The following is a 19,758-nucleotide window of genomic DNA, read 5'->3' on the forward strand; positions in this document are numbered from 1 at the left end:
GATGGGGAAGCCAGAAGGGAGATGGTTTTCCCCTGGAGTGGAGCCGCTGGGTGGCCCGGGCTCTCCTCCAACCGCCCTGCCCAAACTCCGCAGTGTTCCCGCGGTGGATGGCCTGCCGCCTGCCAGCTCTATCCGTGTGCTTACAGCAGCATGCTCCCCTCAACGTCCAGCCGCTTGTGTCTTCTTCCGCTGATGCGTTCCTCTCGACGTCCGGGCTGCCTGCTAGGGTCTTGGTGTTTTTACTGGCACAGGGTGGGGGCACGGCGGGCCAGGGTGATTTGAGAAATGCAACATTTGCCCGCAAATGCAAGGTTGCCTGTCCTCACCTGGGTGCATGGGCACAGGCCCGAGGGTAGAGCTCTCATCAGGGACCTGCCCTTCGCCTCCCAGCACTTGTCTGCCCCTCTCCCATGTCAGTATGGTCAGAGTGTATTAGAAAAATATTTCAAACTATAGGTTATTTGAATGTTTGTCACCTCCAAAACCTATGTCAAAATTTAATTGCCATTGTAACATTATCAGGAAATGAGATACTTAAAAAGTGATTAAACCATGAGCGCTGTGTCCTCAAAGGTGGGACTGGTGCCATTATAAAGGACAAATGTGGCCCTCTCTTTGCCCTTCCACCTTCTTCCATAGGATGTCACCGCAAGAAGACCCTTGCTAGATGCTTGAACCTCGATCTTGTACTTCCTGGCCTCCAGAACTGTGAGCAAATACGTTTCTGTTTGTTGTGAATTGCCCAGTCTGCAGTATTCTGTTACAGCATCATGAAATGGATTAAGACAGAAAATTAGTACTGGAGAACGGGTGTTGCTATAACAACTGAATACTTGGAAATGGTTTTGGAACTGGGTAGTGGGTTGAGGCTGGAATAATTTGGAAGAGCAAGCTACAAAAACCTGAATTTCTGTTAAAGTAGCATTAAGGACAAACCAAGTGAGGGCTCGGAAGAGAACGTTCCATTGTAAGGAACGTCTGGTACTTCTTAGAGATTATCTATGTTGTCATAATCAGAATGTTGTTAAAAATATGGACAGTAAAGGCCACCCTGATGATGTCTCAGATGGAAGAAATGAATTGGGTATTGTAAGCTGTAGAAAAGGCCATCGCTGTTGTAAGGTGAGAAAGAACCTTGCTGAATAATGTATATGCCCAAAGGCTTTATGAAAGGCAGAATTTAAGAGTGATGAACTAGGATATCTGGCAGAAGAAATGTCTAAGCAGCAAAGCATTCAAGGTGCTGTGTGGCTTCTTTTAACAGCGTGCAGTAAAATGTGAAAATGGAGAAATCATTTAAAATCATAATTGATCATTAAAATGTGAACAGAATTTAGGGATTTGGAGAATTCTCAACCTGGCCATTTGGTGGAAAATAAAAGCATTTTTCAGGACAGGAAAATGACTGTGGTGAAGGGACCATTTGATAAGAAAATTAATATGAAAAGAACAAAGCCAGAGGATATTACCAAAACAATGAGAGAATGACCACAAAGGCACTCTTGAGATTACTTATGTCACCTCTCCCATCACAGACCCAGAGTGCCAAGGTCTGCGGGAAGGAAATATAGCAAAAGAGAGGCCTAGGCTGTCCTCAGGACCGTGGGGGCTATGCAAGGCCGCCTCAGTGTTTGTTCCCAGCATTCTGTGTGTTCTGTTGCAACATTCCTCAGCTTGCTGCCCAAGATATGACTCCAGCAGACTCGGGTGTGGCTATAACTGCTGCTCTAGAAAGTTCAATCTGCAAACCGTGGCAGCATTCACAGGGTACTAATCCTCCAGGTGCAAAAACATGCAAAAGTTGTGAGAGCATGGCTTTCTTTACCTCGATTTCAAAGGATGCTGTGGACAGTGTGGAGGTTCAGGCAGAGATTTGTGCCAGGGGCAGAGCTGCTAAAGAGTCCCCACTGGGGCTGCACCTATTGCAGCCGTGGGAGCAAGGCCCATGGACCCTGGAACTGTAGAGCTACCAGCGTGCAATGTCAGCCTGGGAGAGATGCAGATATAAGACTCTAACCTGTGGAAGCTGTTGTATGAGCTAATACCTGCAAACCCATAGGGGTAGCACTGCCTGGGTCCTTAGGGGAGCTAGCACCACCCCAATGTGCATGTAAAGCAGGATATAGTCAAAAGAGGGTATTCTCAAGATTTAGGGTTTAGTATTGTTTACTTTGTTGGGTTTTGCACTTGCTTGGGACCTGTTTTTCCTTATTTTCTTTCTTATTTCTCCCTTTTGGAATGGAAATGTCTATTTATGCCTGTTCTACCATTGTGTTTTAGAAGCACATAACTTGATTAATTTCACCAACTCACAGCTGAAAAGAAATTTGCCTCAGGATGAATCAACCCTTGGGTCTCACCCATATCTAATTTAGAAGAGACTCTAGACATTGAAATTTTGAGTTGATACTGGAACACTTGGAGCTATAGAAATGGAATGAATGTCTTTTTGTATGTGAGAAGAACATTAGTTTTTGGGAGCCAGGGCAGAATGATGTGGTTTGAATATTTGTCCCATCAGAAACTCATGTTAAAATGTAATTGCTATTATAACAATATTACAAGGTGAGAGCTTTAGGTGATGATGAGGCCATGAGGGTTCCACCCACCCTCAAGGGTAGGATTGGTGTCATTATAAAAAGGCAAGTTTGGCCCTTTCTTTGCCCTTCTGCCTTCCACCATGAGATGATACAACAAGAAAACCTCACAAGATGCCAGCCGCTTGATATAGGAGTTCCCAGGCTGCAGAGCTGTCAGCCAATGCATTGCTGTTATAAATTACTCAGTCTCAGGTATTCTGTTCTAGCAGCACAAAATGAACCAAGAACAGTATGAAGTAAATTTAATGTAAGAGGAAATTTATACTAAAGTTAAGGAAATTCAGTGAAAAACATTTTAATAATCTTGACAAGACATAAGGGGAATTTAATTTGAGGCAGTAGTGATAGGAAAGATGAGAAAAACAAATAATCTACAAATGCTTGGGATTTTACAGAGGCTGGATTGCATTACTGCTTTGGATCAAATGGTTGAAATAAAAAATAATTTACAATAATATATTTCATTTGGAGTGCCTGTGGGGATGACATATTTTATTTTTTTTTTATTTTTTGAGACAGTCTTGCTCTGTCACCTAGGTTGGAGTGCAGTGGTGGGATTATGGCTCACTGCAGCCTTGAACTTCTGGGCTCAAGGAATCCTCCCACCTCAGCCTCCAGAATAGCTAGGACTACAGGCATGTGACACCATACTCAGCTAATTTAAAAAAAAATTTTGTAGCGATGGGATCTCACTGAGTTGCGCATGCTGATCTCAAACTTCTGGCCTTAAGTCATCTTCCTTCCTGGGCCCCCCACAGTGCTTGAGATGACAGGCATGAGCCACTAAGTCTGCTGATGTAATTTTTAATTTGAGAGTGGAAATGTAAGAAGAGTCACCAGTTTTAAGAGAGAGATGATGTTGGAGAGTCTACTTTTGGTATTTAATTTTTTTGATAATTAGGTTTTCAATTGAATTATTATTTGCAATCTTTAGATGGTCATTTCACAATTAATACAACCAGGGCAATTTTGTTATCTTAACAAAAGAACCTCATTTCTAAAGTACTGATATTTTGAAAGAGAACACTTTTAGAATTTTCTTTGAAAAATATCAACGAATGAATTTGTATATTACTTCCCTCCTACTGTTATAACAGACTTCAACTTCGATATGCAAAATCTTTAGCATTTCTTATTTCCTCTACAAGAAAACCTAAGTAAGTAAGGCTAACATGTTTTTTTAAATTTTTTCATTTGGGTTCTAAATTTGTATCAGTTTCAACATAATGATGTCCATAATAAGATATGGTTTTCCGGGAGTTATTATAAAATTGCACATGGCTGAAATTTATTACATTTAAGTTTGCATATTATATTTAATTATTTTAATAACTTGTCTTGACTTTTATTTCTAAGAACTATAATCTTACACATTCTGTAGTCAAATACACACACACGGATAATAAAATAAGAAAACTAGAGCTATATATTTTAAATAATACAAGATGTTTCATTTATTTAGCAGTGAGGAAAATGTGATGATGCTTTATTAGTCTGAAAATTATAAATGATATTGAAGCTAGGATGTAAGATTGCTAATGCTAAAAATATCATCTGTTTTATTCTGAGTAACAGTTTGCATTTAACCCTCTTCATTTTTAAATCCTTTTCTCTTTTTGCACTCCTATCATATGGGTTGAATATTCCTTATTTGAAATATTTGGGACCGGAAATGTTTTGAATTTGGGAAGATTTACATATACATGATGAGACATCTTGAGAATGAAACCCAAGTCTAAACACAAAATTCATTTATATTTCCTATAGACTGATACATGTAGCTTTCAGGTAATTTTATATAATATCTTCAATAACTTTGTGCAAATGAAGCTTTGACTGCTTTTTGACTGTGCCTAGTCACATGAGGTTAGGGGTAGAATTTTCCAATTGTGTTATCATGTTGGTGCTCAGAAAATTTCACAATTGGGAAAATTTCACATTATGAATTTCCAGATTAGTAGTGCTCAACTTGTAGCTAATATGGATCCCATTTTCTCTGTTCTTATTCACTGTTTACCCAACTTTATCTTTCTTTGAGTAACTAATGGAAAATCTTAAGCATGAACATGGTAACATGTCAAAATAGATACTACAAATAAATTATTAAACCATCTTTTGAAAGAGATGGATCATGGAAGGCGTAAAGAAAATATCAAGAAGAAATTATATGTAAAAACAGAAAGCATAGCAAACAACAGACCCTAACATAACTCCAACACAGAAAAAAGAATTTAAATGCTGAATAAAATATTTTTAAAATAATTTTTAAACATATGGATGACCTAGTAATATCCGGCCAGCATGAGGCAAAGGACTCCAGAGAGAGAGGAAGTTACTGGTGCCAGAGGGTGCCCTGAGGGTGTGAGCGTTACCCAGTGATTGGATGCTTTGTTTCAGTGGCCATGTGGGGACAGGAAACAGAGCCTCAGGCCTTTGCATCAAGTGGAGGCCCTTGAGTGTTAAAACTTCAAGGTGAATAAGCCCTTCATGCAAAGAGAAATGGCAGAGAAACTCATGGAAAGAGGAGAAAAAAAATGTATCCTTAGAACTCTCCGAAGAAGACACTTTTAGAAAACACCCTGGTCCATACAGAACTCAGTTACATTCCCACTTGCTCTGATGGCCCAAAAGCTAATTAATTTTCAACAGTCAGCAGTTTCAAGCATCATTATCCGAGTAAAGGATATTTTCAAAAAGCAGGTATCTGTGAAAGGAAAATAAATCTTGGAACCCCAAAATCACTAAGCTAGAAGGAAAAGTCAAGCTGAGAACCTGCCTCCCATTCTGTTCAAAGTCATCCTTCTGCACACTGAGATAAATGTATATGTGATTGCTTCCTTTGGAAAGGCTAATCAAAAACTCAGAGAAATGCAATTATTTGCCTCTTATTTACCTGTGACCTGGAAGCCCCCTCCTCACTTCAAGTTGTCTGACCTTTCTGGACTGAACCAATGTACATCTTCCATATATTGATCAATGTCTTATGTCTTCCTAAAATGTATAAACCAGGTGTGCCCCAACCACCCTGGACACTTGTTGGCAGAAGCTCCTGAGGTTGTGTCACAGGGACGCACCCTTAACTTTGGCAAAATAAACTTCCCAACTTGACTAAGACCTGTCTCAGATATTTGAGGTTCACATTTCAATTAATTAGTGAATTGTGATGTGTTGGTAGCATGCCATTAAGATAGTAAATACTTTCAGGCAAGATGCCCAACATCATGTTGATTTCATATGGCTAATACTTACTAATATGATGTAATAGGACATGTTACAGGATCCTTGGGGTGTCGCTTTGCCAGCCAGAAACCTCTGTGGCCAGTGGCACCCATGCCCAAGTTTTGCTCAGGCCTGCTGGGCTCACTTGACCTGGAAGGCTGCGCTCAGCTCGCACTACTGGTCTGGATCCCATGCCTTCAAGGGCAAGCACAGCGATGAGGGCAAGCAACATATGTGAGCAAGCAAGCATGGGGTCTGGCCACTATGCACAGCCAAGCATGCTGGCTGCAGTGGCATGGGCACCAGCTCCCTGCGAGGCTTCGGTTGGACTAGGCATAGGGCAAGCAGCTTCCACAGCTGGCACTGGGGAATGCAGTGGCACCTGGAAGCTTGGAGACACCCAGAAACTTGGAGATGCCTTGGAGCCCCAAGAGGGTATCACAGCCCTGGCTCAGGGAGCTCCTAAGTCGAGGCTCCTCAAAGGGTCACAGCTCTTCTCTCCTCCTCGTCATCTGCAACATGGTGACCAAGGGGCATATTTCAGCCCTGTTTGTGTTACAGCTATTTTAGCGCCCCCTTTCGGTGAGTCCTGAGTTCTTGCCCTGTGCCCAGGAAGAATGAGGCACATGGACAAAAGGATGGTGACCAAGGTGAAAAGGAGATTTATTGAGTGCTAGAACAGCTCAGAGGAGACCCACAGTAGGTAGATTTTCTCTGCAGCCAGGGTGTCCTGATGAGTGTTCAGCTCTCATCAGAGAGGAGACTCTGGAGTGGGTAGCTCCTCTCTGCAGGCAGATTTTCCTGTCGTCTTCTCAGCTTTGAGCAGAGAGGAGACTCTGGAGTGGGTAGTTCCTCTCTGTAGGCAGATTGTGCTGTCTTCTTCTCAGCTTTGAGCAGAGAGGAGACCCTGGAGTGGATAGCTCCTCTCAGCAGTTGGTCATCCTCTTTCTGCTGATTGATCCATCAATGGCCATGGATGGGCTCAGATAAAGCATTTTAAGTTCCCACTCTGGTCCACAGGGCTGGTAACCCAGTCCCCAGGCTTCAGGCCTTCCCTTGCTTGAAAATGGGGCTTCATTGGGGACCCGCCCCTTCCACCCAGGAGCCTGTCTGCTTCCTGCTGCAGTTCATGGCACGCAGGCTGGTCATGCCAAGAGGTGCCTGCAGGCAAGCACTGAGCGACCCTCAGCCCCTCCTTGGCCGCCTCCCTGTGCTTGTCGGGTCCTGAAGGCAGGATTTTTCTATGTTTCTAAAATAATAACTATATTAAAGTTGTCACAACTAAGAAATCATTGTGAAAAAAGTAAAAATCTCAGGACCCCAAAGTCACCATTCCAAAGGTAAAAGTTAAGCTATGAGACAGAGTCATTGAAAAAAAGCTGAGTTCCTTTGTTCAACAGACAACTATAATTACACACACTTACTTTATCTTATGTAAAACGTAGATCTATTGAGTGCTAGATGAATGCATAATTGCCTTATTTCCCCCACTTCTTTCTTTTCACTTATGAAATTACACATTATTCTTCCCCAAAATAATAATTATAGGAATTAGTCCCCAGACTAAATTTTAGAAAATCATAATTCCTCAGACCAATTTTAAGAAAAACATCGGACAAACTTAAATTGCGAAACACGTAAAATGTGGATTCAGTGAGCATTAATCAAAGCCTCTCAAGAAAGTATTTGCTTACCTCACTGCCTACCCTACTCTCCATTTTTCTTCCCTCTTTCCCTTCCTGCTGCTCTTTCCCATTTAAATACTGAACTTCTTAAAACTCTTTTTGGAAAAAGTGCATCCTACAGATCCTACGGTAACTTTTGTCTCTTTTTCGCTGGTCACATCCTCAATCTTGGAAAAATAAACCTCTAAATTGATTGAGACCTGTCTCAGGCACTTTTAGGTTGACAACAGCATTAGTGCATTACCATTAACTGAACTCCTATTCTTCTTTGATCTCACAAGTTTTTCCACTAATGTTCTTTTTACTATCCCAGAACTGAGTTCAGGATGCCACATCTCATTTTGCCATGATGCTCCCTTACTCTTACCTGGTCCACAACAGTTTCTTAGTCTTTTCTGTTTTTATGCCCTTCACAGTTTTGAGGAGTACTTGTCAGGTATTCTGTAAAGTGTTTCTCAATTCGATTTGCTCTGATGTTTTCTTAAAATTCGTCTGTGGACTGGTTATTTTCTTAAAATTAGTCTGAGAACAAATCTCACAATTATACTTTTAGGGAAGAATAATATATAGGTGAAGTGTCCTTCTGATGGCAGCGGTGGCCTATCTGGAGCAACTGCTGCCATAATGCCAGCTAAAGTTGGGGAGGCACAGCCAGGGCTGTGTGCTCCACTGAACCAGTGGGATCCAGGAATAGGCAGAAGCCCTGCCCCTTCTAAGTTGGCAGAGCAGGAGCCTCGTGCTTCTTGGATGCGGCGGCAGCCACCCAGCCATAGCTGGGGACCCCCAGGCATCCTTGTGCTCTTGGGGTTCAGGAGAAGAGAGGATCCCCGCCCTCCTGGGCGCAGCTGCAGCCGCCCAAGCTGTGGCTGTGGAACTGGGCATCTCTGTACTCTCAGGGGCCAGGAGGGCACTCCCTGCCCCCACAGGCTCAGAAGTATCTGCCTCTGCTGCCTGACTTTATTAGAAATTTATTAAAATTTTTAAATAAATTCTGCCTTAAACATTTATTAAAAATAAAAGTTTTTGGCTGGGCTCAGTGGCTCATGCCTGTAATCCCAGCACTTTGAGAGGCCAAGGCAGTTGGATCACTTGAGGTCAGGAGTTTGAGACCAGCCTGTCCAACATGGTGAAACTCTGTCTCTACTGAAAATACAAAACATTAACTGAGCGTGGTGGCACGTGACTGTAATCCCAGTTACTCGGGAGGCTGAGACAGGAGAATTGCTTAAACCTAGGAGGTAGAGGTTGCAGCGAGCCGAGATCCTGCCATTGCACTCCAGCCTGAGTGACAGAATGAGATTCCATCTCAAAAAAATAAAAATAAAAATAAAACCGTTTGATTGCAATCAAATTTAAAATTTCTGTTCATCTGAAATCCAGTAAATAAACTAAAATGCTACAAAATCGGAAGGATAGTTTGAACTTTTTAAACCCACAAACCCTTGGTATCCAAAAACATATGATTAATTATTAACAATTAGTAGAAATTGGACAATGTAATACAAAATGAATAAAAGATATCAAGCATTTTACAAAGAAATCTCTTATGTGAGTCAAGAAGATTTATGTAAAGATGCTTAACTTCATTAGTTAACAGGAAAATAAAAATTAAAATCAGAATTATACATACTTTGGCCTTAGCATATTGCTGAGAAAATATTATAGCTGCATTATAGCAAGATTTGATGAAGATCTGGAGTCTCAGGAGATCATATTCTGTTCATAGGAGGGTTCAACAGAATATGGAATAATTTGGCCAAAAAATTGATATTTTCTATAACACATGCATACCCCCTCCCACAGCAAACTTTTTTTCTAAGGAAATGCCCAATAAATAAATTAGAAGTTCAACATGAGACATAAGAGGTTTCCTAGCAGAATCATTTGTAAATGCAAACATATATAAACAAGTAAATTTTCAACCAAGAGGAGAATGGATGAATAAATTTGGCTATCCATTAAACTGAATACTGTACAGCCGTGAAAGTGGACTAGCCACATACAGAAACATAGGTGACTTCTACAACATACTATTAGTCAACAAAATATAAGCCATGTTAGGGTTCATACAGTGTGATAACGTTTGCATAATGTACAAAAGCAAGCAAATAAGTTCATTTGTAAAACTCATCAGAAAGCAAGGTAACATGAAATAGACATTCAAAAGTATGGATAGCTCTGGGTGTTAGATATGAAATGTGATCATGAAAAGGTTTCATAGGTATCATTAATGTTTGATATTTTAAACTAGGTGATAATATATAGGTATTTGTTTTCACATTTTTCTAAAAGCCCCCTACTCATTATCCTTGTTGTGTATATATGAATGAGATTTAAATACCACAGTAAGATAAAAGAAAAATCAGCTACACATGTGTTATACTTTTAAAATTACAAACAATTCAAAAAAATAACTATTTTGATGAAAATCTAAAAGAAATGAGAACATATTGCTGTACATAGAAGATCAAAGTTGAGAGGGATAAATAGGAACTGATTTATTGAGGAAAAAACACCCAAGATTCATAGGTTAGTCTTTTCTTCAGAGGTGGAAGTGAATCATCACATAGAAGATGCTGGCAGTGTCAGTGATATGTATCTCTCCTAGCTGTAGTTAGGTTATAACCAGTCTTTTATAAGGTTCTGGCTCAAACTGAAAAAGAAAATCCTTCAAACACTTTGCAAAATTAGGACATAATTAATCCATGATCATTAAAGAAGGGGTCTCAATGTAGTCGTGGGATGTGAGTGGTTAAAATAAACTGAAAGTAAGTGGAAGATAATAAGCAAATAGTAATAGAGTATATAAAACTGTTGTTCAAAATGATTGTGTTCTAAAAAAGAGAGATTTTTTACTTACCTTGCATTGTATGTAAGTAAAGGTAGAGGACTCTTATTTAGAGGACAGAATTCTAACAAACCTATAATTCCATTCCTGAGATATGTGTGAAATTTTGGGTGACAGCAAGGAATACAATTTCTAATAAATATAAAATGGACTTTGATATTTTTATTCCGATCATTTATTTTGTGTCTCATTTTAGCCTTAACAACTGGTATGGAAGAAACAAATATATCTAAGTAGTTCTATTTATAATCACAGTGAAATATGAGAGAGTATTAAAATGTGAGTGTATATAATAGTTATAAAAATGTGCATAAGAATATTGTATTTGCTGAGTATTTTGCGATTGTCATACATTTAATAGGACTCTACAGTAATAATTTTAATTATATTTCTATCTCTGTGTATGCCTGTTTGTCCCTTGGTAATACATTTTGTAGTAATACATTCTTTAATAAATCTGTTTTATAACACCTATTTGAATGGATTTTTATGTCCTTGCTTTGCCATGTGGCAGTTCATCAAAGTAAAAGTGGCTTCATTTAAAGTTGCATAGTATTTCACAGATTTAGAAAGTGTCCTATTAGACATGCTATGTAATTTTCAACAGACAAACATAGAAAAACATTCGAGTAGTGATGACAAAGTTCAGGTTATTTTCCATGTTTTGTGCCCTAAGAACTTGTTTGAACAACAGGGATTTCTCTATGTTTGTAGAGATTAATTCCTCAGCAGAGAGGCTTGAGGGCAGTGTTTTCCTGCACAAATCCACTTTTTTTACAAAACTGAGAAATTCATCCCCTGGAATATTTTAATTTAGCCTGGGTGCATATGCTAATAAATAGCTGCAATCATCAAGAACTACAGAAAGGGACTCTGGGGAAATGTTAAACATATTCACTTGAAAATATAAATAACAATTCCAAACAAAGTACAATTGACCTATTCTTCACTCAAGAAGTGACTTATATATAGCTTGTTAGGAAACAAATTATTCCTTTCCCTGCTATTTCATCATCCAGCTAGTTTCACATTCTGGGTTTCCTAAGCACAGACAGCTCAATAGGATCTATATGTATTTGGGCCTCTGGCAAATGATGAGAGTAATACAAGGTAAAATATTTTTTACACTATTTTAAGAAATATGTTTCTTATTACTTGCTGAAAATGTGTTTATTACAGATTATCTAGAAAATATTGCTCAGCAAAGAAGAAAATTAAAATCATCTGGGGCTTTACGCCCCCAGCCAAAGGTAAACACCCATACAATTAATGATATTTTATTACATTGACATCAAATTATTTAAACTTTTTCCTCCATTAAAACATCTTTCTTATGTGTATATATGTGTAATAAATATCTCTCTATGAGCTATTTGCAAGCTTTTTAAAGATATCATAAAGAATTTACAATGTTGTAATCTGATTTATCACTACATTCAGCTTTTTAAAGAAAATATTTCAAATAGTCACTATAGAAAATAGATTGAAGTGAATATTAGTTTGTATTTTATTTGAACTTAATGATACTGATAGGGAACTAGATACTGTTATATTAGTGAATGGCAAACACCAGGGTTATTTTTTTTAAGTTTTATTATGCCCTGTGATTATCAGTTACAGACGTCAATTTGAGTGAATTAAAATTTTCCCTCAAACAGTGTGAGGGTTTCATCAACTTCTCAGTGGATATTACCTTACTCTTTGATTAAATTATTCTGTACTCATTCTGAATACATAGCAAGAGTGAAATTTCACTCTAAATACTTAACAGTAACAGTAAAATGCCCTGGTTTTAGTTACTAGTAAACCCACAAGAAAGTAGTTTTCTATACTAGAAAATGGTACGACTTGTTCAGATCATTCATAAATACAATTGAAAACAGACTTCACAGAATGGAAAGGATATAGTACATTGTTTTTCTCAAAATTATGACTTAAGTGCTCAAACTTTCATGGTCAGAAAATATCAAATCACTTTGTAGATACAGGTTTTATTTGGAAATGCCATTGTATTGCAATACAAGTTAATTCACATTGAGCTAATTTTATACTTCCTAGGGTCTATCCTGCTCACAGGGTTACATTCATTGTGGGGAATTTTCCTCTCTCCACCCCCCTCCCCTGAATATCCACAAAAAACACATCCATGCACTATTTGTAATATACTAAAAAATTATTGTTTATCTGAAATTCAAATTTTACTATATGTCTTGAGTTTTATCTGGAAATCCTCCACCTAACCCAAAATGAGAGAGTGTAAGAGATGGTTTGAGCTCAAAGATGTTAATATTTAAAGGAAAATAAAAAGGAATGGGGTGGTTGAAGTGAAAAAAAAATGTTTATGTAAGAATGAGTTGCATGTTTCTGTAACCGAAATATGTTTTTTCTGAATGTAATATCTATTGGGAGGCAAGAATGAAGTAGAAAATGGCAAGAGATGAATCAACATTTAGCATATGAAAAGGAATTTGAAGGAAGAATGAGTACAAGGGTAAGCAAGCTTGAAGAGACAGAAAGAAGAGAGAGAAATAGTGGTAGAGACCTAAGGGTAGAGTCACTATTTCTTAATGGTCATATGGAAAGCATACATTTTGCAAGAAGCATGAGTCATCCATTTTGTATTCCTAAGAATTTTGGATTTATATTTTTATCTCCTTAGGGAATAAATAAAGGATGATAGAGACTTAGGTTGATGTATAAACGTCTCAAAAAGATGTTTCTGCTACCTCATTATTTATGTCAATGAAATAGGCTCAGCTGACTGAAATGTGCATTCAGGTAAAAAAACCATATTTGTGTATTGTATAGGAACTAGATTAAGAAGATGGGCTAGCCTTTTGACTGCCCATTTCAGTGACACTGAAATGTGAATTTCTGTTAAAAAAAAAAAAAAAAAAAAAAAAAAAAAAAAAGAGAGTTGTACTTGTGCAAGGACTAGGTTAAGGTATAAGTATGGTTTGAAATAGGATACAAATATTTTCTTGGTTTGTGATTTAGAACAAGAGGACATCATCTTCCTATAATATGGGGTGTGTGTGTGTGTGTGTGTGTTTAAGTCATGAACACAGCTGTTTGCAAAGGACAATCCATAATTGTGCAATTTTCCAAAAGGCCTTAAAGAAAGAGTGACTGACCCAGTGGGTGACTTGTGAGTAGAGGATAGGAATATTCTTCTAGTACCTTTCCCTCCTGAAAAGTTGGTGACAATGGCATGCTCAACCCCTCCAAGAGAAGAAAAAAGGTTACTCTTCACATCTTTAACTTTATAGACAAGTAGAAGTGTGTGTGTGTGATATGTATGCGTGTGTGTGTGTGTGTGTGTGTTTAAGTCATGAACACAGCTGTTTGCAAAGGACAATCCATAATTGTGCAATTTTCCAAAAGGCCTTAAAGAAAGAGTGACTGACCCAGTGGGTGACTTGTGAGTAGAGGATAGGAATATTCTTCTAGTACCTTTCCCTCCTGAAAAGTTGGTGACAATGGCATGCTCAACCCCTCCAAGAGAAGAAAAAAGTTTACTCTTCACATCTTTAACTTTATAGACAAGTAGAAGTGTGTGTGTGTGATATGTATGTGTGTGTGTGTGTGTGTGTGTGTGTTTGAAGACATGAAGGTGTGGGACCATAATGCTATCATTTTTCATAAAATGATTTTGGCAATCTGAGATTCTTTCATTGAATCTACATTGAATAGAACATGCCATTTTTCAAAGAGCCTTGTGACTTAAAGACTTGTTTACATACAGAAAGGCATTCCTTGAAGCACCATCAGATTTTCTCCTGTAAATATCCATACATCATTCTTCCCGTAATATGTTTTTAGACAGTTCCTATATAAGCTACATTTTGACTTACATAGAAAAGCAGAAGTATAAGTGGCAATAGGGCATGTGCTTACTCAGTTTATATATTTTTTTACATTACCTTTTTGGTAGTTTTTCCTGACTAGTGAAAGACAAAGTCATTTTATAGCCTAGTTGTTTGCATTTTGTGAACTCAAGCATATTAACACTGGAAATGCTCAGACCATAAATGTTGACTTCCTTCTTGTGTCAATACTATTTCTAGTAAGCCAGCTTTGCATGGCAAAAGAAAACACATTTTATACTTGTTAAAACAAATCAGCAGAACTTATTGAGCTTCTGCTTGTGGCAGAACATTCTACATGGTTAAGAGAGTTATATGAAACATGAGAAAAGTAAACTAACTCCACAAAACATTCCAATTTCTAGCAATTTTATGGACTTGGCATTTCTATTCTGCGTAATTATTAATTGAATTAGGCAAAAAACATGAATTTTTAATGGAAATTATAGGAAAAGGCACAATTGATACTAAGTGGGAAGTGTTTGAATTTTTAGGAGTGAATATTGTTCTGACCGTCAAGCCTATTATAAATTCGAAACATGCTGATAGATAAAATTTGGGAATCAGACAGATGGAGATTAAATACCAGCTTCTTTACCAATAAAATAATACAGAACATGACTTAAACGTGAGGGCTATTGGGCTTCAAAATGAACTTTCCTGCCCCTCTACCTAAATTCTATTCATTCTCTGAGCAACAAGATAATCTGGACCCCTTAAGAACCCCCACATTGCAATAAAAGAAACCAGTGTTTAAGTCATGAGCACAGCTGTTTGCAAAGGACAATCCACAATTGTGCAATTTTCCAAAAGTCCTCAAGGAGTGACCCAGTGGGTGACTTGTGAGCAGAGGATAGGAATATTCTTCTAGTACCTTTCTCTCCTGAAAAGTAGGTGACAATGGCATGCTCAACCACTTTAAGAGAATCAAAAAGTTTGCTCTTCACATTTATGGACAAGTAGAAGGCTCTATGATTCTCTAAAATGTGTGAGGGTTTACCAGATTTTTACTATTACCCGAATAATATATTTAATCACTGCTTATATACTACTTTCTGCCTCACAGCCAGTAACAGTATTTGTTAATCACGGGAGAAAATTTTCACTTTGGCACATTGAAATTGTACCTTTCAAACTATTTTACGAATTTGAAGAAGAAACAAAAATAGAATAACTCATTTTATTAAAAAGGAAAAATGTGCTGGTGCTTGCCGGGAGTTTTTAGGTGTCAGATACTGTTCCCTCTCCATTCTTCCTCTCTTTATTCATTGACCATTTGCTCTAATTCAAACCCAGAAGACTGAATGGTATAGGAACCTCTTTAAAAGTATTTTGGAAGATGGTATGGTATCTATTTATGGTTCTTGATTCTGCTCATTTTCTAAGCAGAATAGACTCTGCACAGCAGATATTTTAGCAAGAGTATCATTCCCATTTCTGGAGACCTGTATGAAAATACAAGGAATCTAAAGTTTGGCTGGGTTATATAATTTCAGGTGGCCCGGTCTATGAAGTAGGAAACAGAATAGTGTGCAATGTTGGATAAGTTTGTTCTTCTTTAAGATGTTTCCTATTTTCCCAATAGCTGCATAGGGTTTGTCCCTCAAAGACATAAAGTTTTTCGTAGATTTAAAGAAAAATACAACTAAAATTTCCATGCACTTTTATACCACACAAAATACGTTCCTCTAAGCAGCTTTCTGCCAGAAGGAATGCATTTCGTTCCTTAGTGATAAATTTCTACTCCACTGCCTTCAGCTAACATTAGGAATGCTCTTTCTAAATTGGATACAGGGCTTAGCTATCAGAATCCCCAGATGTACCAAATCCTTAAAAAATGATGAGAACTTGGGAAGAGGTGGCGGGACCGAACTCTTTCTTTGACTGGCTAATTACTCTGGCTTCTAAATTCCTGAAAATGCCAAACTTCTTATATTCTGCTAATTTAACTTTTCTCCACAATCGTCCTCCAGCAATTTGCCATGTTTTTAGATATTTGTGTATGTCTTTGCTTTCTAGGAGTTATTAGTATTGGTTCTAGTAATCATATAAAGTTTATTTTATTTTAGCCATTCATATTTTCAGTTTATAAGAGTCAGTGAGCACATCAAGAAGAGGATTAAAACATAACTAAACAACTTATTACCTTCCATATCTGCTGATTGATGCCAAATATTGATGCCAAAGTATTTCTATAACTTTGATGAAAGTAAGTCTTCATAAGTGGGGCAAAAGTATGTTTGTTCAGAATAATATGTCCACAAAAATTCTCTATCTGCCTATATTTTTCCAAACGTGATTAAGTATAAATAGGTTCAAACTCAAATAAATTATATCAATATATAGTGAATTCCCTAGTTTCACCTTTCTATAATTTGTTCCCTACATGTATTTCAGACAATGACCCCTAAAATCAGAATAGGAGGTCATTAATAATTGTTGAACTAAACAGAAAAGCTTTCTATTTTTCTGCCTAATTATTTTCTTTTTTAATATTTTATGCCTAATGTATGTTTATGTGTTGTCTCTACCTGAACCAAAATTTATAATTGCCATACATTTTATGACTGTTCATAATTTTGACTCCCTATTCCTTGTCTTGCTGGACTACCTCTTGCATTTGCTTTGCCCACCTCCGTGTATTACACAAGTCTTGGAAATTTCTTTCTTGACTTTCTTGACACTACACTGTCTTTGATCTGCCCATACCCCTGCACCAATCAAGATTGATCTGCCCATACCCCTGCACCAATTGGAAGGACACATAGCCCCTTCCAATGGGGATCATATGGAACCTTCCTCATTCCCTGTTCCCTATCAGTGGCTAGCATCAGCTGGGGCGAGTAGGAACAACCACCAACCAAATGTAACAAGTCAAAAAGGATGCCACAGAAACAAATTTTCTGACCTCCTTCTCTTCCCTCCGTCTGATCTCTGGTGGCTGAAATCAAAGAGAAACCAAGGAGTCCTGGTTTGGATAACCATATAATGTACAGTTAAAATAAGGACATTTTTATAATAAGAAAGTATATCGTTCATAATTAAACTGGGACAGCAGGCATAAACGTGTCACCAGACTTTGATCCTGAAGCATGGGGCAGTGTGGAGTTGGGTGGAAAGAGGATCTAAAGGATCAAATAGAAAATATTCAGGTCAAATTCTCCATTTATCTTTTCTTTCCCCATGAGTTTCTTTTAATATATATATTCATAAAACTTTGATATTTCCACAAGGCTATTCCTGACCAACATTTTACCCCACTCATATCTCTCCTAGAATAATTTAGCCATTTCATAAATATTATGATATTTTGCTATGATCTTCAGACTCATAGACATCTGATTAAATATGATGTGTTATGATAATCTCACAGGTTTACAAATGCTTCATCACTTCCACATAAATCCTAACCTTCTTTCATAACGTGTAAATCTGTTTTGATTCACAGGGAGAAAGCATTGATGGTGAGGGGAAAAACAGCTAGTATCACACTCTAGCCAAATCCCAAAAACAGGTTCACATAACTCCTGTCTTCATTATCTGATACCCAGTGAGTCACTGAATTCCTTCATGTAGTCGGTCAGTCAATCATCAGTTGATTTGATTTTGCCACTTAAATATTTCTAAAATGTGTTTTGTCCTTTCTCTTTCTGCTACTGAAGTGGTTTTTCATGTCATTGCTTCCAGAAGGCTTTATGGTCAATTGTGTCATATGCACAGAGGTCAAAGATCATGAATACTGGCAGAGTCTTGGTTTTGGTGTTATGGAGGCGGACCTGTGAAAGACTAGCCCGGTGCCTGGAGTCTTATTAACAAATGACTGGTGAAGACTTTAACAGAATGGACAGGATTCTAAGGTGATAAAAGCAGAGAAAGTTCAGCTTGATGCAGCAGAACATTAGAAGGGAGTTTTATCTTTGTATATCCTGTTTTCTTTTTTTTTTTGTTTTAGAATATGTGAAACTTATAAATAGTTGGATTTGTGATAAGTAGTCATAGTGAGCAAGCATTGATGGTGAGGAGGAAAACAGCATTGATACCAATAGTGAAGCAGGACTGTGGAGTATGGAATTAAGAAGTAGACCTGGGAAAATTAAAGTTTAGTCTACATTTTTTTCTGAGATGAAAATATATTAAAAACAAAATTTGTAAAGTGGAGAAGAAGAAAATGAAATGCATTAATAATAATTTGAACGTTTAGATATTATTCCATGATGCAGACTTTAAATGTAATTTATTTATGGAGTCCTTGACATCGCACGTTTGGGCATATACTGTATTTGTATTCTTTTATTCCTTTTTTGGTTATTATGAAAAATGCAGTAATAAATATTATTACATATAAAGTCTCACAGAAAGCAAATTCAGTTCCAAGAAATAAAGTAATAGAATGCAACTGATAGACCAAAAAAAGTGTATGTGCAGCTTTAATTTTAATATTTGTTTTTAAACGCTTTGCAAAAGTTTGAAACTATTCACATTTTCATCAGTAGGGAGACTTGAAGCCAAACAGAATATATGTGTTACAGATGTGACAGTTTTACTCCAGATGCATCACCACATATGCCTGCACAATTTATAAAATTAACTATCCTTTCCTATGAATTAAAATATTAGCTGTTTTATATGTTACATTCTCATATACACTCAGACCTATTTCTGAATTATCTGTGTTGTGCACTGATCTAACCACCTGAGCTTGTTACTACAATACTAATTTGATTATGGCGGCATTAGAATATATTGCTAATGGAATAATTATTGAGACAATTCCGATTGTGTCACTTTACTTTTCCGTTATTTCTTCACTATTCGAAAATAGTTTATATTATTCTCCTTATAAAAAGAGAGTATTAGTTAGAATTTTAAAATCATACGTTGATTCCAAAAGAATAGGTACCTTTAAACATGCATCTTCTTGCCCAATATTATGGTACATCTTTCTTTTATTCAGATTTCCACTAATAGTATGGTCTTTTATGAGGTTTTATAGCTTCTCTATTTAGAAGGTAAAACATTTTACTTATGATTAAGTGAATTATAGTTTTAGCCTTTTTTCTTTTCTTTCAGTTATTTATCTTTTTGAGACAGGGTCTCATTCCTGTTGCCCAGGCTGGGGTGCAGTGATGCAATCTCAGCTCACTGCAGCCTTTGACTTCCTGGGTTCAGCCGATCCTTCCACCTCAGCCTTGCAAGGAGCTGCAACTACCGGCACGTACCACTATACCCAGCTAGTATATTTTTGTATATTTTAGTAGAAAAGGGTTGTGCCATGTTGCCTAGGCTGGTCTCCAACTCCTGGGCTCAAGCAATCTGCCCTCCGGACAAAGTGGTAGCATTAAAGGTGTGAGACACCATGTGTGGCCTATCGTTCTTTTAAAAAGCTTATTTTCTTATTTTTTCCCTAAATTCTCGATAATATAGAAATAAATGTATTAATATGTTCAGTTTTTGTTTTAGATATTCTTAATGCTAATAATACTTAAAAGCTATGCTTATTTTAATAATTGTAGATGAAATATGAAAATATACATCTTAAC

The 19,758-nt window shown here is 37.4% G+C and overlaps 1 long non-coding RNA gene across 2 annotated transcripts in view; it reads left to right on the top strand.

The window, feature by feature from the left end:
* LOC126949616 (uncharacterized) overlaps positions 1-18,119 on the top strand; it is a 76,963-nt gene extending 58,844 nt beyond the window's left edge. Inside the window, exons 3-7 of one of the 2 annotated variants that reach the window (XR_007723864.1) lie at positions 11,532-11,602; positions 13,012-13,130; positions 16,288-16,427; positions 17,667-17,797; positions 17,906-18,119. This is a non-coding gene — a long non-coding RNA (uncharacterized LOC126949616). The remainder of the gene's footprint in view (positions 1-11,531; positions 11,603-13,011; positions 13,131-16,287; positions 16,428-17,666; positions 17,798-17,905) is intronic. The other variant, XR_007723865.1, reaches the window with a different exon arrangement.
* The last annotated feature ends 1,639 nt before the right edge of the window (positions 18,120-19,758 follow it).

Source organism: Macaca thibetana, chromosome 3, assembly GCF_024542745.1.
Source record: "Macaca thibetana thibetana isolate TM-01 chromosome 3, ASM2454274v1, whole genome shotgun sequence".
Taxonomy (NCBI): Eukaryota; Metazoa; Chordata; class Mammalia; order Primates; family Cercopithecidae; genus Macaca; species Macaca thibetana.